Genomic DNA, 23,866 nt, shown 5'->3' with positions numbered 1-23,866 from the left:
TTGGATTGGTATGAAAATTGGTGTACATTCTTTAGACATATGGTATAAGATTATGTGCAAATTTCATAAGAATTCGATAAGATATGCTTTGGTTTTGGAGTAGATATTGTCAGCTATAGTGCAGCAGTTTTCAGCAGTAGAGCATGTGGTGGAAGATTTGATTCCTGCCAGTTCATATGAGGTCAAATGAAGCTCAAATTTTTACATCTGCTAGATTACTTAGTTAATCACATCTTCATCAAATTTCGTGGTATTTGGATATGTACATTGGGGATTATGGATTATTCTTTAAAGGGTACAAAATCTGCCAGAAAAGTGATAACTATTGGATTGATGAAGAGTCACTTTGATTGAAAGGTCCTCAAGTTGGAATCATGATTATAAGTGGTTGAGGAACCTAAGTTTGGTCTTGGATTGATCTAGAAGCATGATAAGCAATGAGTACAAGGCCATTTGATTGTGGAGTGTACTTGGCACACATTTGGTACTCAAATTGAAGATCAAGACCAAGCTCAAGATGAAGATGAAGTTTTAGTTCTAGAGATTATTAGAGATCATGTGGTAGAAAGAAAAGGACTTAAATAAGTAGAAAAAAAGGACTTAAAGAAGGTTTCATGGTTACTCATCAAGTTAAGTCCATCACTTAGATCAATCAAACAAAGTCAATTCAAGTGAGTATCTAGAATGGTTCTTTGGAAAGAGGTCACTTCTCCCTAGTGTAGGGGGCGTGCTGCCTATGTGTAGGTAGACCAAGTGTGGTAACTTGGAAGGCTAATATGTAAGTGGTGATCCAAGGAACTATTTGAGATGCTTAGTTGAAACAATCAAAAGGGTTGATCAAGAAAAGCAAGCAACACCCAAAAGAGAGCTAGTCATGGTAATTAAAGTGGTATTCAAATTAGTGCTCTCATGCAAGCATTGATCAAAAGAAAAAGCAAGCCAACCACAACAAGAATTAGTGCACTTGATCTTAAATGGTTCTCAATTCATATGGGTGAAGAATGGACTCTATCTATGATGATTGGTCATCACCAAGCTATAAATTGGACTTCACATTGCTATCGCGGAGGCTAATTGGAATCAAATGACTATCCACTACTCCACAATAGCAAAGGTATTGTGCATGATCATTTCATACCTTACTAGTATGCGGTTAGTGCATATAGTACATGCTTCATAGGATCATGCATAACAAATGAAATGTTTAAATTCATAGCCGACCACTATTGCTTGAATGGTTGATTGATCTAGTGGTAGTATATGAGTTTATTCATGAGCTAGTGAACCCAAGTACTTGATTTAATTTGATTGCTAACAAGTGACAAGTACAACATTGGCAAGATAGCCCTTGCAAGAGGTGTGAAGAAGCTTGTCATTGGTTCAAACCAGACTTGGAAACTTAGGCAAATCAATTTAGTTCAAGTCAAGAATAGAAGCTCATGATAGTGACAAGAGTACATGAACAAGACAACAATGCAAATGGATATCTAGTTTGTTTGTTTCAAGTGGTATCTGGACTCAATTGATCTCTTCATGTGGTGTTCACAAGTGGTGTCTAGATCAACTTATAAGTGATATCCTACAAATGGTACTCATGAAGATAGCAAATGTTCAAAATTGACAAATCCAACAAGTGGTTCCATGGTATCAAATTCTTTCAAGTGGTATCACATCTCTACATATGGTATTAACTATACAAGATGGTGGTTCCACAAGTGATCCTTAACTTTAGTGAGCCCAAGTTTATCAACTGAATGACCCATGCTATGACATAGGGGGAGGTGTACCACCAATTGGTATCAAGGTCAAAGATCTTATATGTGGTATCTCAAGAGCTATACAAGTGGTGTCATTCCAACATTTGGAAGTGTCCATCAAAAATGAGGATTCAAGTGTCAACCATCTACCTCAACCCTTTGCATCAATGAGATGCACACCTTTTATGAAAATTGATAACAAAGGGGGGGAGATTGTACAAAGATATCAAAGCTTTGGGGAAGAAGTAGAAGTTGGACATGGACATGGACAAAGAGGGAGCAACATAGAAGAATGTGAGAGGATCAAAATTCTTGGACAAGAGATGCACACAAGTAGGGGGAGCAAGCTTATGAACTTGATTGTTTGCATTTGTATGTGCATTACATATGTTTCCTTGCATAGCATAAGTTTTTAAATTCAATATCCATGCATGTGTGGTGTATGCTAGATTGTAGAAAATGATTGATGCAATGAAAAACTAGCATGCATAGGATAGCTAGATATACCTTGAATTTGATTTTACAAGTGGTACTAGAGCCTTGTTTCTAATGTTGATCTCACGAGGTATCTAGTGGTTGTAGTTTTCAAGTGGTATCTAGCAAACCATGGTGCTAAGGATGGTGTTCAAATGCCAACTCCAATGGGTATCATGTTTCAAAGGTCCATTCTTTACACTCTAGCATCATTTGGTAGACATTACTTCCCCACACTTTCTAATCCATGCATATGTGCAAGCTTAGAACCAAACACTATAGCATATATGTAGGGGAGCTAATACTACCAATTCGGGTTTGTGGTACTTGTCCAAAATCATTTACACATGGTAAAATTGCTTCGGCAAGCAACATGAATCCAAAAGTGCTTAATTTCCATATCTTTGTATAATTGTCATCAATTACAAAAAAAAGGGGAAGATTGAAAGGTCCTTGTTTGGTTTTGGTAATTGAGTGACAACCAAGGTGGACTAGTTGTGTTTAATGTGAGATACACATGTAATTAGTCCACAGGTATATGTGTGTGAGCAACATATGTCATGGAGGTGAAAATGGCTTGTAGATGTTGCAAAGCTCACACATGTGATGAAGGAGCTCATTGCATATAAGACATGACATTGAGTCATGTGACTAAGGTGGAGAAGATCAAGACAAGACTTGGCTTGATGGACCAGTTGCAAGTGTGAAGGGCAAGTTGAGTGATGACTTGGCGCTGATGGACTGAAGCAACGGTGAAGAGCAAGTGAAGTCAAGATCAATGAACCAATATGGTCACATGATGATATGGAGTGGATCATATCATTGTTGATCATGTTGGTGCATGTGTTGCATCGACATTGGAGGAGATCGAATGGAATGTCCAAGGCAAAGGTATAACCTAGGGCATTTCATTTCACTAGTCATTGGTGTGCAGAGAAGTTCATGACTGGGTTTAGGATAGATGGTCATACTATCAAGAGGAGCAAACTTGTTTGCATATCGGTCATCTAGTGCCACTCGAGTGATCTAACTTTGCATCATTGCTAGGATCGAGTGGCATGGTGAAATGAGTGATAAACCTTTGAAAAATGTTTGTGAAAAGCTAACACACATGCACAAGGTGGTGTACACTTGGTGGTGTTGGCACATTTGCAAAGGGGAAGAATTAGGAGTTGATGTGGATCAACTCGGTGAAGGGAGGCAAAAAGAGGTCTCTAGAGGTGACCAGATGCTGGCCTCGGTAGGACCAGACTCTACCGGGCATGTTTGGTCAGTGTAAGCAGAAGAGGCATGGTCTCGGTCAATTGATCAGACACTGGTGCCTGGAGGTGACCGTTCTGTGTCCGGTCAGATGTGATGTACGTTGACGTTATGACGCGAGGAGCGACAGTGATGTGTGGCAGGCAGAGAAGGACCTGGACTCGGGCACTAAGTCCGATCATGACTAACCTGACATGTCTGGTCGTATTTTGGCCTCCTCAGGAGCTCTCTGGAAATGATCGGACGCTAGTAGTGGTGTGTTAGGTCTTCGTGTGGTGGCGTGTCCGATCCTTGGCTTGGTCTCACATGGAGGCGCGTGAGCAGACGTGGGAGGCATGCGTCAGGTCAAGCCTTCATTGCGTGTGGTCAGCACTTGACCATTGGCGTGCGAAGTAGCCATTGACGATCAACGCGTGATCTTGAACCACAAGGACACGTGGCGGAAATCAAGCGACCAGACACTAGGCTTGTGCATCCGGTCAAGTGGACCTACATGTCCGGTCGATGCGCAGAAGGCCCAGTGAAGGGGTAACGACTCTTTTGAGCTGTGGGGTTATAAATAGAAGTGTTGGTCAGCCTTGGGATGGTTGATGAGCACCCTTGAGCCTTGGTTGCTTGTGTAGATGTGCTTGGGAGCCCTCTAACTCACATATGCTTGATAGTGATCATCCGATTGTGTGAGTGAGCAATTTCTAGTGTGTTGCATTGTGAGATTGCATCGAGTGGCACTAGGTGATCGTGTTGCAAGCCGGTGGTGCTTGTTACTCTTGGAGGTTGCTACCTCCTAAATGGCTTGGTGGTGGTCTCCGTTGAAGCACGCAAAGAAGATTGTGCGGTGCTCCGGAGAAGTGATTGTGAGGAGGATTGTGCTCACCCCACGGGAGCCACAAAGAGCAAATCTAGTAGAGCGTGTCATTGAGATACCCTCACTTGTGGGTAGGTTCTTGTGGTGCCCGACATGCGGGCCTAGCGGGTGAAGCAAATTACCCGCCGAACCACCAAATGAGTGGTCGACACAACGGGAACTAGCGTGTTGGCAAGCACGTGAACCTCGGGATAAAATAATCGTGTCATCCTTGTCTTCTTGTTGGTTTGCATCCCCTTACACAAGCTTGTAATTACTTTCATATTCATTGTGCTTGTGTAGTTGCTCTTGTAATTAGTTAGCTTGTGTAGCTTTCTAGTTACCTTCTTGCTTGTGTAGCATAGAAGTAGCTCTCTTGCGTGACTAATTCGGTTTGAGTAACCTTGTTAGTCACATTGCTTAGTTTGTGTAGCTAAGTAATTTGTGCTCTATAATTTGGCTTGTGTAGCCTTGTTATTGATCATTGCTAGTGAGCTTAGGTGGCTTTGTGCTTTTGCTTACTAGCATGTGTAGGAGCTCCCCCGTTGCTTGAAGTGCCAGTGGCATAGGTTTGTGTGACCTTTCTCCTAGAATTGATTAGGTGAGCTCTAGCTAGCCCGGCACCTTTAGTTGCCTAATTAGGATATTTATAAGGTGATTGTGAACTTAAATAGAGGGGTGTATTCTTGGCTAGACCGTTAGTTTTAGTTCCACGTTTGTTTCGGTTAGCGGGTGTGATTAATTTTAGAAAAGACTATTCACCTTCCCTCTAGTCCGCCATCTTGATCCTATAGATCCCACTCGTAGCTCCTCCACCCTGTAGCCATTGCTTCCTCCCTGTCCCTATCTTGATAGTGACGATTGCAGTGACGCCACCTCCCCCTCCTGCTGGACACCTCTGCCTCCTCCAAGTTGTTGGTTGTCGCCTATTCACCATCTCCGATGGCCAAGCTGTGAGCTGGGCCAGATGGCTGGCTGTACCAGGCATTTTGGGCTGGCCCTGCACAAAAAGGGCCCACGGTGCTATGCCTAGACCGATGACCAAGCCCGTGGCCCTCTTTGGCCTAGCCTAGTGGCCCAGCGTGTTGTGCCCAGCCTAGCCACAACACCGTGCTTTTCCTAGACCCTGTGTCATACTCGGCCCGGTGGCCCGGTTGGCCATCTATAGCAACCCCTAAGCCCTGTGCCACCGACGACTTCGGCTCCACCATCTGGAATTTTTTTTATTTTTAACACATTTTTTAAACTAATTTTAAAACTAACACTGTTTAATTTTTTTTCAAATCTAACACTTTTGGCCACGCCTATTCGCACGACGCGGCAAATTAACGTTGTCGTGCCATGCATGGGGGCACGGCGAGGCTACCTACGTGGCAACGACCAGGGCCCCTGATCCGTGACATGGCCAGCTCTGTCGCGCCATCGATCAGGGCACGGCGGTGACGCGCCATGCATCAAGGCATGGCAGTGACGCGCCACTCGCCAGGGCGCGGCAAAGCCTAATATAGGCCCGTGGCCCAGTCCTGCCGTGCCACGCCACCGCCCTGCCCGCCGTGCCTGCACACGTGCCCGCATGCACGTCGCGCCCGTCGCCTGCCGCCCCCGCACGCGCCTACACGCGCCCACCGTAGGAGCAGTTCCATTCAAGTCAAGTAGGCTGTATAAGCAATGACTTCGATGTGAACAAGTTTGAACTAGAAGAGGAGGAGCAGGAGGAGAAGGATAGGATCGGTAATGTAGTTAGCAGTGGTTTGGATGATTCAGATGATGACCAGGGAGATAGACATGCTATGCCCACACCAATTGATGCCATGCTAGTACCTATTCATGGTATGCCATTACCAGTACCAACTGAGGTTTTGCATGCTATCTAGGCTCAGGGTAGACTAGTCATAGATTTGCCAGCAGATGATACCCCCTATGATTCATGGGGTAGAATTAGTGAGACGCAGTAGTATGTTCCACCACCACCTTACACAGCAACTGAGCTTGAGCAACTAAGGTCGATGAACGTACCTTTTAGGGGCGTTATGAACTATAGGGATGTCAGCATGATGGATATGGCAGTTTGTGACACCGATCTCTAGATGTGTAGGAAATTATTGTATGACCATGAGAAAGAAATCCTTAGGAAGGGGATGATATTCAATACAATGTCAGCGATGAAGCTCTTCCTTCAGGACTATGTTGTGTATCACCATAGGCCGTACAGCATCACTCATTCAGACCAGGAGTTGAGGTACCACGTGATATGCAAAAATGGTTGTATGTGGAGGTTAAATGCACGAAAGAGACAGAGTGATGGCAAGTGGAGGATAAGTAAAGTTGTCGAACCCCACACTTGCCTAACAAATAGGGGGAAAGAAAATCATCAGCAGCTCACTGCACGTTACCTTGCCCGTCATATATTGGGGCTCGTTGATGACAATAATGATATTTCAGTGTCTTCTTTACAATAGTCTATATCTGGATTTGTTAAGTATGATGTGTAGTACGGAAAGGCTTGGTGTGCTAAGCAAATTGCCCTGGTGATTCATTGGGGTAGTTGGGAGGAAGCGTACAACAAGGTGCCCCACGCCAGGTAATGACCACTTTGATACTACTAGTCAGTGTTGTTGCTATTTTGTTATTCCAAAAACCTAACTGTAGTTACCTAACTTTCAGGTAAATTGGTGTCCGTGGTCCAGATTTGAGTTGGAGGGGTACCTAAGTCCTCACACTAAGGAAGAGTCGGACGAGTGGCTTTTTAACGGGCCACTAATTTTCTTCCATGTGGTTGAGATGCACTACCCTATAAGGGTGTATAGGCAGTTCGAAAGATTGCAGCCATGCCCACCACCGATGTACACAACCAACAGAAAGTTGCATAGGTGCGACAACTAAAACATAATAATTTAGCAGTCATGTTCATACATACAACCACTAACTTACATTAAACTTGTAGGTACGATCAAAGGAACAGGTACAAGGAGAAGAATTGGGCCGTGATGCACGCCCCGTTCATCCACGAATGGGATAGTCGACAAAGGGTCCTAATGTGGCAGAACCTCCTAAGTTATAGGGCCCACATGCACCTGTCACTGTCCGGCGACCTCTGACATCTATGCATATGTTTCCATGAACTTAAAAAGACTATCGGGTGTCCTCGGGGAACCTCGAATCATCCACGATTTCCGAGCAAGATCACGTTACAGAGTCAATGTAGTATTACAACATTTATTCAAATATCAAAACCAGAGTAAAAACAGCGGAAGTCTTACGATAACATAGTTTACAAACCAGTTATTTCAAACCTTACAAACTAAGTTCTTTAATTATTACAAACCATAGTAATAGTGGAGTGGCATAATTAATATATACATAACACACAAAATAAACATCCTGCCCAAGGATCACACATTTACTTCTCATCGTCAGAACGAACGATAGTCATGCAGCATGATCCAAAACAGATCTGCTCATGAGGCTCACCTGCAACAAGGGGTCAACGAACCCTGAGTACGAAAGTACTCAACAAGACTTATCCGAAATATTAACTGATAAACTCAGTAATGCAGGCTCAGGGATTCAAGGTATAGCTTTAACAATGATCAAAGTTCTTTTGCGTAAAAGCTCTTTTAACAACATTCTTTATATAGAAAACTTCTCAAGAATTATATACAAAGCTGACACGATCCGCACTGAGATCATGAAACTTCATATTCAGCACCTTCACAAGCCTTATTCAAGTTCCGGTTATTAATTCTACGATGATGAACAGTGAGTTGAGTCTCCTTAACCGAGGAGCAACGACGATTCGAACCGATTATAAACCCAGCTGGGAATTCCAGACCACATGACATATGCAGGTCCCTGACCTCCATATACCAACCTACCCTCGGATCCTCTAAAACAAGAACGGGTCCGCGCCACCCGAGAACACAGTACTCCACCATTCCAGCCCATGGCCACGTGGGTACATGCTATTCCCACCATCTCTCCACTCCCAGTGCATGAGTAGCCATTCTCGTAATAGAATTGCCAAGTTCAGGCTTACCGGAGTATGTGGTTAGTACTACAAATTCTCACCTCATACAATTCAACAACGGACGTGCCTTAATCGACACAGGCGGAAAGAACCCGCTCACAAGACCTCCATGTCTGGTGGCTCACACACACCGAGTCCGCCCGGTCTAGATTTATTACTCCACAATCCCATATCACATGCTAACATAATTAACCAATGTTCCATTTAAAACTTGCAAGTGGCAGGTAGTCACCCGACTTTCATCGTTCTACGCATAGCTAAGCAAAACTAGGCATATACGAGTTTAAAACTGATAAAATGGTAAATATGGAATAACAAGGGTGGTAATGTACCAATTAGGCTTTTACTTAACTCTTAATCACTTAATGCAGTAACAAAAAGCAAAAGCGAAATTAATTTGTAAAACACAAGGTAGGGTTGTATGCATCCGGGGCTTGCCTTCGTTGACGGAAAAGTCCGATTCCTGCGACGTTTCACAAGGATTCGATCCGACCTCAATAGACGGATAAACTTCTTCCACGACTTGATTAACTACCACGTGTTCACCTTCGTTCACTACACGTAATAACAATGCCATGTTTAACATGATGCGGAATACGAAATATGATGCTCGATGCGGAATACAACTTTCCTTCGCGGTACAGTTGCAAGTCAAACAAACTAAATCTTTTTCGTAACACATACATCAACTGCCAAGGATCATTAACAACAAATGACCCGAGGGCATCACTCAATCCAAAAGTCCAAACAAAAACCTAAATCATTAAAGGTTACTATTTGCTTTTATGAATTAATTATTTAATTCAAAATTATAAAATAAATCAACTTATTCTATTTGAGCTCAAAATTTTTGTACATGTTCATTACATGTTAACTAAGTGGCAAAACAAATTTCATAATTTTTGATAAATAAATAAGCCTAGAAAAATCATGGAAATCCATTTATGAATAAATTGAGCAATTTTTATCACATTTAAAAATTACTGAAAAACACTATTTCATATTTTTCTTAAATACTATACCTCACAGAGAAGTCACTCAAAAATTTTCATAATTTTTGGAGCTCTAAATAAATCTACACAAAAATAACAAAAACAGACACTATTCATTCAAATCTGAAAATAGAAAAATTCATTTTGAACGTTGAGTCACTGACATGGTGACCTCACCTGTCATCTTCTACCTCCCGCGTGTTGACTACGACGACGACGGCGCTGACCGGCGCAAACTCACCGACGGTGAGATCAACGGCGACGACCAACGTACCAAAATGACCACATCATCCCGGCGCATCGACTGAAGGCGCTAGCTAGACGAATTACTACGAGTTACGAGCTTGGCGTCGGCCATGGCGGACGCGGTGGCTCAGCGACGTTATGCCGGTGACAGGAGTACAGTAGCAGTTAATCAAAGGGCACAGGAAGCATTAGGAGCTTACCATGAACACTACTGAGCAGAAAGCAAGGCTGGAGAAGCAGCGTAGACGCGGGTCGACGTGAACAGCAATGGCGGCGGAGCAAGGATCGTCGGTGACGGTGTGCCGGCGACTGCAGTGGATAAAACAGCCAATCAACAGTGAAATGAGCACTACGGCATCGAGACAAAGCAAAAGGTACACCAATCAAGGGCAACGGCTCACCGACGGGCTCTGGCCACGGAGATGCGCATGCGACGGTGAGGTTACCGGCCGCGAGGAAGAAGGCGATGAAACTCGAGTTCCCGGTGAAGACAAGCCAAATTGGTGGGTCAGATGGACGCGCAAGGTTCAGGCGGAGCTGGGACTAGCTTATCAGCGACATGGAGCACGACAACGACGGCACGGGCTCGCCGGAGATGGAGCAGCGGCGACGGGAAAAACAGAGAACGAAGAAAGAAGAACGACGGCGGCTCCAGAGCTTTATAGGGCAGCCAAGGAAGCGCAAAGAAGCCACGACGAAGCCTTTAGCGTGCCAACGCGACGCCTAAACGGCCACGCGCGCGACTGGAAGCAAGCCGAAGCTCGCCGGCGGTGTAGCGCAAGCGATGAACACTGTTCATCGAAATTACAAGTTTGCCATTCGCCAAAATTCACAAATTACTCCCAAATTTTCATAACAACTCAAAAATCTCCAAAAATAAAAGTTGTTCAAAATCAAAAGTTCTACAACTTTGCTTTTATAACCATCTCCTAATTCGGTCTAGATTTTGAAATGAACTTTTGAATTTGAATAGGGAAATTTACCGAATTACGCCTTTTTGATTTACTCAAAAATTTTCTAAACAACTTGAAAAACTCCAAAGATAAACTTTGTATAACTTATTAAGCTCTACACTTTTGCTTTTGGGCCCAACCCCAAAATATGCTTAGATTTTGAAATGGATTTTTCAGGGTAAGGTTTAAATGTTGAAAAGCGGGGTTTCCTGGAAAAATTCAAAATCCAAACAAACATTGAACTTGAGTCAAACAATACAATGCAACACATACCACATAAATATAAACTTGTTTTAGTGCATGCATCTCAAAGTTTCACCAAATGCCAAATGCTTTGCAATGCATATGATGACATGTCAGATTTTAATATTTAAACACCCGAGGTGTTACAATCCTTCCCCCTAAAAGAAATCTCGCCCCGAGATTCAAAGCCATAGGGTAAGTAATGGAAAAGGAAATGTGTCGCGAGAACACATACAAACTCTGTCCATAAAATAGCCGAGGTTACTTTACAAAACACAATTTGTAGCAACCGAGCTCAACTAACACTACTCTATTCTATATTGACGCTAGAAACTCTGGAAACTTTTCTAACAAGTAATCTTCTGATTCCCAAGTAGCTTCCTCTTCTGAATGTTGATTCCATTGTATTTTATAGAACTTGATTGTTCGTCTTCGAGTAACACTGATCTTTCTGATCTAACACTCGGATAGGATATTCGGAATAAGTTAAATCCGGTTCTAGTTCCACTCCTTCAACTTCAATATTCTGTTCAGGCACTCGGAGACACTTCTTCAATTGAGAAACATGGAACACATCATGCACAGCTGCAAGATGTTCAGGTAATTGCAAGCGATATGCCACTTTTCCATACCTTTCCAAAATTTGATATGGTCCAATGTATCAGGGGTGCCAACTTTCCTTTAACACCAAAACGGTTAACTCCCTTCATTGGTGATACTTTCAGATATACAAAATCTCCTTTGTTGAATACCAATGGTCTCCGTCGTCTATCCGCATAACTCTTTTGGCAGGACTGAGCTATCTTTAAATTACTCTGTATTTGTCTAACCTTGTCTTCTGTTTCTTTCACAAGGTCAACTCCAAAGAATCTTCTTTCTCCAGGCTCAGACCAACTCAATGATGTCCTACATCTACGACCATAGAGTGCTTCAAATGGAGTCCATTCTAATACTTTCCTGATAACTATTGTTGTATGGGAACTCGGCCAAAGGTAAGCATTCGTCCCACTTATTGGAATAGTTAAGGACACAACACCTTAACATATCTTCAAGTACTTGATTAACCCTTTCAGTCTATCCATCAGTCTGCGGATGATAAGCTATACTATATAGAAGTTTGGTACCCAATGAAGAATGCAATTGTTTCCAAAAATTGGAGACAAACTGTGTACCTCTGTCTGACACAATAGTCTTGGGTACTCCATGCAAACTCATGATTCTTGCTAAGTACATCTTGGCATATTGGATCGTAGGATATATTGTCTTGACTGGAAGAAAATGTGCTGACTTAGTGAGTCGATCTACAATAACCCATACTGAGTCAAATCCTTTTGATGTCTTAGGTAGACCAACAATAAAATCCATACTTATGTCCTCCCACTTCCAAGATGGAATAGGCAATGGTTGTAATTCACCAGCAGACCTCAAATGTATAGCTTTCACCTTTTGACAAGTATCACACTTCGCTATATATCTAGCAATTTCTATTTTCATTTTAGTCCACCAGAATCTTTGCTTCAAGTCATGGTACATCTTGTTGCTTCCCGGATGGATTGATAACCTAGTAGCATGTGCCTCATCTAGAATTGACTGCCGCAACTCAAGAACTTTTGGTACCACCAGGCGATCCTTGAACCATAACACATCTTCATTGTCAATACTAAAGCATTCCTGCTTTTCCATTCTTGACTCTTTCCTTAATATGGGCTATACCCTTGTTTTCCTTCTGAGCAGCAATAACTTGATCTCAAATAGTGGCTTCAACAATTATGTTGGTCAAACTTCCTTGTTGAATTACTTCTACATTCAACTTCTCCATTTCTTGACATAAATTCAAATCCATTGTCCTCACTGTCAGACAATTGCAATAACCTTTGCGACTGAGGGCATCTACAACTACATTTGCTTTACCGGGGTGATAATGTACTTCCAAGTCATAATCCTTAATCAGTTCTAACCATCTTCTCTGTCGCATGTTCAACTCTGACTGAGTAAAGATATACTTTAAGCTTTTGTGGTCTGTATACATATGACACGTATTACCAAGCAGGTAATGCCGCCAAATCTTCAGAGCATGAACCACAGCTGCTAACTCCAAGTCATGGGTCGGATAGTGTTCTTCATGTTGCTTAAGTTGCCGGGATGCATAAGCAATGACTCGACCTTCTTGCATCAATACACATCCAATACCAATACCTGAAGCATCACAATAAACATCAAACGGCTTCTCGATGTCAGGTTGGGCTAATACTGGTGCAGTGGTTAACAGTCTCTTCAAAGTCTGGAAAGCCTCCTCACAATCTGATGACCAGACAAACTTAACTTGGTTCTTCAACAATTCAGTTATGGACTTTGATATTTTTGAGAAATCTGGAATAAACCAGCGGTAATATCCCGCCAAACCTAGAAAACTCCGAACTTGATGAACTGTGGTTGGCGGTTTCCAATCAAGCACATCCTTCACTTTGCTTGGATCAACTGCAACTCCTTCGGCTGACAAGACATGTCCAAGAAATTGCACTTCTTTAAGCCAAAAATCACACTTGCTGAACTTGGCATATAGTTGATGTTCTCTCAAATGGGTCAGAACAATTCTGAGATGTCCCGCATGTTCTTTCTTATTCTTGGAATATACTAAAATGTCATCAATAAACACCACTACAAACTTGTCTAGCTCAGGCATGAATACTGAGTTCATTAGATACATGAAATGAGCTGGAGCATTTGTCAAACCAAAAGACATTACCAAGTATTCATATAATCCATATCTTGTGGTAAACGCCGTTTTGGGAATATCCTCAGGCTTTATCTTGATTTGGTGATATCCTGATCTCAAATCTATCTTGGAGAAAACTTTGGCTCCGGCCAATTGATCAAAAAGCAGATCTATCCGAGGTAATGGATATTTATTCTTGATGGTCACTTCATTCAATGGACGATAGTCGACACATAACCTCAAAGTCTCATCTTTCTTTTTCACAAAAATTGCCGGACATCCCCAAGGTGAAGAACTAGGTTGGATAAACCCTTTCTCAATCAATTCTTGTAACTAAGTTTTCAACTCGGCCAATTCCTTAGGTGGCATCCTATAAGCTCTCCGAGAAATCGGAGCTGTTCCAGGTTGTAACTCTATATTGAACTGTACATCCCTATCAGGTGGTAGACCGGGTAAATCTTCAGGAAACACATCCAGAAATTCACACACTACCGGAATATCTCTAATCTCTTTGACAGCAGTTGCACAAATCTTGCCCACTGATCTTCTTAGGGTTGGAAGTTGGATAAGAAGTTGAGAATTACTATCAGGCAAACTTACTCTTAAGGTCCTATTCAAAGCATCTATAACAGCCTTATGCTGATACATCCAATTCATTCCCAAAATTACATCTATATCCTGATCCTTAAGGATAATCATGGTAGTGGGAAAAATATACCCACCCAGGTTTACGGGTACCTGGTATGTCATTTCCTTAGTACACAGACGTCCCCCGGGCGACTGTATAAAGAAACTTTCCATTGTTGCCCCAATTGAAATTTCATGCTTCACGACAAATGTTCTATTGATGAATGAATGCGATGCGTCAGAATCAAAAAGTATAACTGCAGGGTGATTGGCAACAGGAAACATACCCATCATCACTGGCTCCCCTTCCAGAATTTCTCCAGCTTGAATATAGAACACCTGTCCTATCTTCCTCTCATCTTTGCCCTTTTGAGCATTCTGATTGGGGTTCTTGTTTGGTGCCTGACCCTGTTGTTGATTAGCAGGGGCCTTCTGATAATTTTGATTAGCCTGCCTAGGATATGGACATTCCCTAGAGAAATGACCAGTCCTTCCGCAATTGTAGCACGGATAGTTGTGACCCTGGGATGTTGGAGCATTGCCACCAGGAGCATTGGTTGACTATGAACTCGGATAGGTTATAGCAGAACGGACATTTGACTGTTGCCCGGCTTGGAACTGCGGCGGACGATAAGGAGGACGATTATGATGTACTGGATGATAAATCACCCTCTGCCTCTTCTGATTTCCACCAAAAGATCCAGACGGCACACTCTTTTTCTTTTTGAGCTCCTTATGCTGCCGATACTTTGATTCTGAAGCAATTGCAATATTTACTGCCTCATGGTAAGTAACATTGGTGCAAGTGGTCATCATAGTCTGCAACTTGGTATTCAGGCCTCTCATAAACCACCTCTTCTTCTTGGCATCAGTATTGACATGTTCGGATGCATATTGGGACAGATGATTAAATCTTCCCACATACTGCATCACGGTTTGATCTCCTTGTTTCAAAGCAAGGAATTCATCTAGCTTCATAGCCATCACTCCTTCAGGGATATAATGGGCTCTGAAGGCAGTACAGAACTCAGCCCAAGTTATTGGAATACCAGCAGGTTGCATAGCCACTAAGTTTGCCCACCAAGCACTTGCTGCTCCTCTAAGTTGTTGGGCGGCAAACGTAGGTTTCTGATACTCCGTGCATGGGATAAGGTCAAATTTCTGCTCCATGGTTCGAAGCCAGTCATCAGCCTCCAATGGTTCATCTGCCTTGGTGAACACTGGGGGTCTTGTGTCTGTGAAATCAACATATGTAGCCTCTTGTCGGTTATGGTGGCGTCCACGGTTTCCGTACATCTGATTCTGATTACTCTGGGCCATCTCATGAAGCAAACGAGAATTTTCAGCCGTCACATTGACAAGTGCGGTTATAGCATCAGCTAAATTGGTTGGAACTGGTGGCGGATCTGGAATACCATCCTCATCTTGTGAAGTTCTAGGAATATACGAACCCCGCGTACGACGCATCTGCTCATAACAAACCAAACTTTATTCACATGTCTTTATTGAATTGTACCAAAGCTTACTCTAGACACATTACAAAGAGTTTACTAATGTACAAACAAACCCACGAGTACGAGAACAAAACTACTTAACTTAACTAGAGCTACTATTATACAACTCTACTCTTTTCCTCAATTTCTTCAAACTTCAGGCTCGGTATCCATTCCGGAATTATTACCGCCTTCATCATCAGCTTTCATCGATCATTACTAATTCTTCAGGATCTTCTTCTTCTTCCTCTCCCGATTCATCATCATCGGCAAGGATGACACCGGGGTCCATTGCATCCGCTTGAGGCTCATGATTCGGATTTAGTAGATTGCTAAGCCTATGAACCTCCTCATGTAGATACGTATTATGTTCTTCTAAATCTTCTACATAGAATTCTAGCTCATGAGTTCTAGCTCTAGCTACATTTTCCCTGTGCCAAGCTTCATTTCTTCCTTCCACCGTACGAACTAACATACTTTCGCAGTTCCTATGCGTGGTGGTGAGCTGCCTCAATTGACCCTGTAATTCTCCTATTTGTATAACATCCAAAGCCCTATCTCTAGTAGATTGTGCTAACTCTAGCGGAAATCCTCTAGTATCTCTGCCTGGGGATCAGGCCTAGTACTGCTGCTGCTGGCACCATCATTTCTAGGGGCAAGTTGGTGACGAGGAACTCCTTTGGGTCCGGTGGACTTACGGGGCGTCATCTTGGCACGAGCCATACTGTAGGTAGCCAATTTAATCCAAGTAAGACCATTGATCAAAATCCAGAAAGTAGCTAAGATGGTTTACATTCCTCAAACCAGACTCACTACTTAACTCCAGACTAAGAGGTGAAGGAAGTAACAAGTGAATTATTCCTGATGCATGAATCGTTCTTACGAACAAAAACATCAAAAATTTATAATGCACATAAACAACATTTATTTTTATATAGGGCATAGTATAATTACTACTCCACCACACAAAAACCTTTTTAATCAAATAGGGAATGGTGAGAAAGAAATAAGATAAGTCAGAAGCAATTTGGACTAAATTACCAAGTTAAATTTAGTCATCCAAATCATTTTGAAGTTTTTGTAAAACAATACAACAAAACCTTGTAACGATCGCTCTGATACCATTCTGTGGCAGAACCTCCTAAGTTATAGGGCCCACATGCACCTGTCACTGTCCGGCGACCTCTGACATCTATGCATATGTTTCCATGAACTTAAAAAGACTGTCGGGTGTCCTCGGGGAACCCCGAATCATCCACGATTTCCGAGCAGGATCACGTTACAGAGTCATTGTAGTATTACAACATTTATTCAAATATCAAAACCAGAGTAAAAACAGCGGAAGTCTTACGATAACATAGTTTACAAACCAGTTATTTCAAACCTTACAAACTAAGTTCTTTAATTATTACAAACCATAGTAGTAGTGGAGTGGCATAATTAATATATACATAACACACAAAATAAACATCCTGCCCAAGGATCACACATTTACTTCTCATCGTCAGAACGAACGATAGTCATGCAGCACGATCCAAAACAGATCTGCTCATGAGGCTCACCTGCAACAAGGGGTCAACGAACCCTGAGTACGAAAGTACTCAACAAGACTTATCCGAAATATTAACTGATAAACTCAGTAATGCAGGCTCAGGGATTCAAGGTATAGCTTTAACAATGATCAAAGTTCTTTTGCGTAAAAGCTCTTTTAACAACATTCTTTATATAGAAAACTTCTCAAGAATTATATACAAAGCTGACACGATCCGCACTGAGATCATGAAACTTCATATTCAGCACCTTCACAAGCCTTATTCAAGTTCCGGTTATTAATTCTACGATGATGAACAGTGAGTTGAGTCTCCTTAACCGAGGAGCAACGACGATTCGAACCGATTATAAACCCAGCTGGGAATTCCAGACCACACGACATATGCAGGTCCCTGACCTCCATATACCAACCTACCCTCGGATCCTCTAAAACAAGAACGGGTCCGCACCACCCGAGAACACAGTACTCCACCATTCCTAGCCCATGGCCACGTGGGTACACTGCTATTCCCGCCATCTCTCCACTCCCAGTGCGCGAGTAGCCATTCTCGTAATAGAATTGCCAAGTTCAGGCTTACCGGAGTATGTGGTTAGTACTACAAATTCTCACCTCATACAATTCAACAACGGACGTGCCTTAATCGACACAGGCGGAAAGAACCCGCTCACAAGACCTCCATGTCTGGTGGCTCACACACACCGAGTCCGCCCGGTCTAGATTTATTACTCTACAATTCCCATATCACATGCTAACATAATTAACCAATGTTCCATTTAAAACTTGCAAGTGGCAGGTAGTCACCCGACTTTCATCGTTCTACGCATAGCTAAGCAAAACTAGGCATATACGAGTTTAAAACTGATAAAATGGTAAATATGGAATAACAAGGGTGGTAATGCACCAATTAGGCTTTTACTTAACTCTTAATCACTTAATGCAGTAACGGAAAGCAAAAGCGAAATTAATTTGTAAAACACAAGGTAGGGTTGTATGCATCCGGGGCTTGCCTTCGTTGACGGAAAAGTCCGATTCCTGCGACGTTTCACAAGGATTCGATCCGACCTCAACAGACGGATAAACTTCTTCCACGACTTGATTAACTACCACGTGTTCACCTTCGTTCACTACACGTAATAACAATGCCATGTTTAACATGATGCGGAATACGAAATATGATGCTCGATGATGGATGCAAAGTTAATAATTTGAATACAACTTTCCTTCGCGGTACAGTTGCAAGTCAAACAAACTAAATCTTTTTCATAACACATACATCAATTGCCAAGGATCATTAACAACAAATGACCCGAGGGCATCACTCAATCCAAAAGTCCAAACAAAAACCTAAATCATTAAAGGTTACTATTTGCTTTTATGAATTAATTATTTAATTCAAAATTATGAAATAAATCAACTTATTCTATTTGAGCTCAAAATTTTTGTACATGTTCATTACATGTTAACTAAGTGGCAAAACAAATTTCATAATTTTTTGATAAATAAATAAGCCTAGAAAAATCATGGAAATCCATTTATGAATAAATTGAGCAATTTTTATCACATTTAAAAATTACTGAAAAACACTATTTCATATTTTTCTTAAATACTATACCTCACAGAGAAGTCACTCAAAAATTTTCATAATTTTTGGAGCTCTAAATAAATCTACACAAAAATAACAAAAATAGACACTATTCATTCAAATCTGAAAATAGAAAAATTCATTTTGAACGTTGAGTCACTGACATGGTGACCCCACCTGTCATCTTCTACCTCCCGCGTGTTGACTACGACGACGACGGCGCTGACCGGCGCAAACTCACCGACGGTGAGATCAACGGCGACGACCAACGTACCAAAATGACCACATCATCCCGGCGCATCGACTGAAGGCGCTAGCTAGACGAATTACTACGAGTTACGAGCTTGGCGTCGGCCATGGCGGACGCGGTGGCTCAGCGACGTTACGTCGGCGACAGGAGTACAGTAGCAGTTAATCAAAGGGCACAGGAAGCATTAGGAGCTTACCACGAACACTACAGAGCAGAAAGCAAGGCTGGAGAAGCAGCGTAGACGCGGGTCGACGTGAACAGCAACGGCGGCGGAGCAAGGATCGTCGGTGACGGTGTGCCGGCGACTGTAGTGGATAAAACGGCCAATCAACAGTGAAATGAGCACTACGGCATTGAGACGAAGCTAAAGGTACACCAATCAAGGGCAACGGCTCACCGACGGGCTCTGGCCACGGAGATGCGCATGCGACGGTGAGGTTACCGGCCGCGAGGAAGAAGGCGATGAAACTCGAGTTCCCGGTGAAGACAAGCCAAATTGGTGGGTCAGATGGACGCGCAAGGTTCAGGCGGAGCTGGGACTAGCTTATCAGCGACGGTGGAGCACGACAACGATGGCACGAGCTCGCCGAAGATGGAGCAGCGGCGACGGGAAAAACAGAGAACGAAGAAAGAAGAACGACGGCGGCTCCAGAGCTTTATAGGGCAGCCAAGGAAGCGCAAAGAAGCCACGACAAAGCCTTCAGCGCGCCAACGCGACGCCCAGACGGCCACGCGCGCCACTGGAAGCAAGCCGAAGCTCGCCGGCGGTGTAGCGCAAGCGGTAAACACTGTTCATCGAAATTACAAGTTTGCCATTCGTCCAAAATTCACAAATTACTCCCAAATTTTCATAACAACTCAAAAATCTCCAAAAATAAAAGTTGTTCAAAATCAAAAGTTCTACAACTTTGCTTTTATAACCATCTCCTAATTCGGTCTAGATTTTGAAATGAACTTTTGAATTTGAATAGGGAAATTTACCGAATTACGCCTTTTTGATTTACTCAAAAATTTTCTAAACAACTTGAAAAACTCCAAAGATAAACTTTGTATAACTTATTAAGCTCTACACTTTTGCTTTTGGGCCCAACCCCAAAATATGCTTAGATTTTGAAATGGATTTTTCAGGGTAAGGTTTAAATGTTGAAAAGCGGGGTTTCCTAGAAAAATTCAAAATCCAAACAAACATTGAACTTGAGTCAAACAATACAATGCAACACATACCACATAAATATAAACTTGTTTTAGTGCATGCATCTCAAAGTTTCACCAAATGCCAAATGCTTTGCAATGCATATGATGACATGTCAGATTTTAATATTTAAACACCCGAGGTGTTACACCTAATCACCGAGATACCGCCGCACGACCAACGCAACTTGGACCACTACCTCCAATGGTTGCATAGGAGTACCCGCACACATATGCAGGCCCCTACACTAACAAGCCAATTGATGAGGATGAAGACGAGGATGACATCGTTGATGAGTACGATGAGACGACAAGGATGGAGGCATAGCTTCAGAGAGCCCCGCTACAAAGATACGTGGTAAGAATTTTGAATTTCAATACAACTGCACGTCGGCGTTCCTATGAATTGTAGTGATACGAACTTAGCTCGCTTGTGTATGCAGGCATCATAGTTGACAAGTCTATCCAATGAAGTAGCCGTGCGACTTCACGAGACCAGAGGGGAGCCGCACAGCATTCTACACGTCTTTGTCGATGTAAATTCTATTCTCAGAGACATGATAGTGGTTAAATGGTTACCATGTCTCATTCATCCAAGTTTTCTTTTTTTGCAGAAAGTGAGAAGGAGCTGCAAGAAGCTAGCACAGAAGCTCAGCTGTGTGGATGCTCCATGGGAGATGCCCTATGACCCAGACCTATCTAGTTCCTTGCGCTTGAGCACTATGCCAACACGAGAAGGTTCCTTCGACACGACGGCTGGTGGGACCTCTTATGTTCGTACTCTCGACAATCGCGGCAAGGGTCCTACGGAGCATGATGTTGAGGACGAGGATGAGGAGGACGAGGATGAGGACAAGGACAAGGAGGAGGACTATGATGAGATTGGGATGTCTCAGCTTGGTGATGCACCATTTCCTACACAGTTCGACGCATAGGTACTTGAAACAACCCTTCACCATATAGTCACAATTACTTAAACATTGTAAGTACCGCTGGGTGTATCGCCAGTGAGACTGTACCGACATTGGGTTCACCCCTAACGTGCTGCTTTCATGTCTGAAGAGGCAGCAACGTCCGCGGTCACCATATACTCCTAGGTCATAGGAGTTCTTTAGGATGCACTTATACTTGGACACCCATATACTGATGGAACATGCAGTATGTTGAGTAATGTCAAACTTATGTATTGATGAACTTGTTTCGTAGTTATGACTTGCTGAACTTATGTCGAACAGTGGTATTGTTGAACTTGCGATGAACTTGGGACGCGTACAAGTTAGTATTGCTAAACTTATGTATTGATTGTCTCGTGCACTTATCCTTCCTGTTGACCTATTTGTTAAATTGACACGACGACATAACAGAAGTGCCTTGTTCCTTTTGCTGCCGGTTTGATCGCCGCGCCATGCTCAGCAGTAGCATTGTAATACCATTTTTTCATGGTGAAAGTTTAATGAGATAACACAATGTCCGTTACAAAAATGAAATAGTATTTGTTACATGGGTACAACACATAAATAGTTCAAATGAAATACAATGCAGCACCGAGAAAGTTCTACTACGATACAAATACCAAATCTAAAACATTGAACTAGCACACCTGTACCAATCCTCAGTCTGAAACATACTGAGTAAGCAACTCGTTATCCAAGTACCAGTCCTCTAACACAACCTCGTTGCTGTGGCTAGGCTCACCGGCATTGCCCTGATCTACCTATCGCCTGTAGTAAGCTGCCTCCGCTTCACCTATGGCCTCTGCGGCCTAAGTCAAGAACGCATCCTCCTTCATCTGGCTCATGTGGCTAGGCTCACCTACATTGCCTTGATCTGTCTATCACCTATAGTAAGCGGCCTCCGCTTTATCTGTGGCCTCTGCGGCCTGAGTGAAGAATGCGTCATCATCCTCCTCCGCCTGTAAGCCCGCCTCTGCTAGAGCGATGAGCTCGCTCAGTCTGCCAGTGTTGTCCTTAGCCTCCTCCACCTGCAAGCCCGCCTCTACTAGAGTGATGAGCTCACTCAGTCTGCCAGTGTCATCCTCAGCGTCCTCTACCTACAAGCCCGCCTCAGCAAGAGCGATGAGATCGCTCAACCTGGCAGTGTTGTCCTCATCCTTGTCCCCCTTATCAGACAACACAATCAGAGATTGAATGGTGCAACCAGCTCACGTTCTGTGCTCATGTAACTTCTTTTCCTCAAATCTTGCACGGGCCACCTCTGCGGCATGGTCCTCGCTACATCCAATCTCTTCATGTATGAAATGCAACAAGTTAGCAATGTGATTATATTACATTTAAAAGCAGGCAATGAAAATAACAAGGCTTTCAATGACTCACTAGCACACAATGCAACAACATGGTCGTTCAAGACCTGCATCTATACTCGTTCCTCCTCCCTTGCCTCCTTCCTTGCCCTCTCCTCCTCTAACACCCTCTGTCTCTCCAATCCTCTTTTGTCAAGCCCAACATCGATCAGGTTACAAATACCGTGTTGTCTAGCAAACTCACACATCTTGTTTTTATGATGTTTAACGAATAGGTTGACGTAGTCAGGTCTATACCCCTCTTCCGTGCAATTACTTGCCTCCCCTTTAGTTCATCCAAGAACTTAGCTTGAGCATCATAACATTCCCACCTGCATTTCCTAGTGCTCTGTTCAAATGAAAAATTATATCATATATGTCTTAGCAAAAGAAACAAAATACGATTTCATGTTACCACAAAAATAACCAACCTCATCATAGTCAACCATATGGCCGCAATAATGGCCTATTCCAAGCTCTGAAGGGACTAGACCATAGTTGGATTTAACACCACATTCGCACTTGACTGGAGGTGCTTTGTAAATTAACATTTCTTTCTTCTTTTCCTTTGCCTTTGGTGGCTCCAGCCATTGATTCTTAGGACCGTAGAGCCACTCATTGAAACGACACTTCACAAATCCATAATGCTACAAGATAATACATTAGTACATGCACACATATAGAGCTAAACATTTAAACAGATACACTTTTCACTTACTTAGTGTTTGTTCAGACACACAAACTCCAACGTATTTTCAGGGTTTATCACATCTCGATCTCCACATTTGCACAGAGGAGGTTCCTCGAGTCCTCTAACTATGGCTAGGTGCTTCTCCTTAGCCATCATTGGCGGGGGGTTAGGGGGGTGGAACCCACCGCTTGAAGTGCTCACGTGGATGTCTTCCTCTACACCAATCGTCGAAAAAGAGGTACCTAGGGTCAAACTTGTCTGCACCGTCGATCCACTAAAAGAAAAGGCGCCTCTCATGGTCCTACACAACAAGATTCCAACAAAATATTAGTAGCATACTTACACAAATGAAGAAAAATAGATAGTGGAAACAATTACTTACATTAAAATGACTGCATGTGTAGAAGCAGCGCGCCACTGTGTCTGGATGTCTCGATTGAAACACGTCGGCCGGAAAACCACAGTCACAGTTAGGAACAGGGAGGTTAGGAGGGACGGGGGCATCTTTGCTAGATGCTCGGGGTATAATTCTCGAGGATGACCCCGTTTTCGCCAAAACTCCTCCCAATACATTTCTTGCATCTAACAAAACGGTTGTAATTTAACAAACAAAAATCAAAACATCACAAATTAATGTCAATGAGAACCATTTGCATTACAACAAATAAA

The sequence above is a fragment of the Miscanthus floridulus genome, chromosome 14, assembly GCF_019320115.1.
Source record: "Miscanthus floridulus cultivar M001 chromosome 14, ASM1932011v1, whole genome shotgun sequence".
NCBI classification, from domain to species: Eukaryota; Viridiplantae; Streptophyta; class Magnoliopsida; order Poales; family Poaceae; genus Miscanthus; species Miscanthus floridulus.
This window is presented reverse-complemented; position numbering follows the sequence as displayed.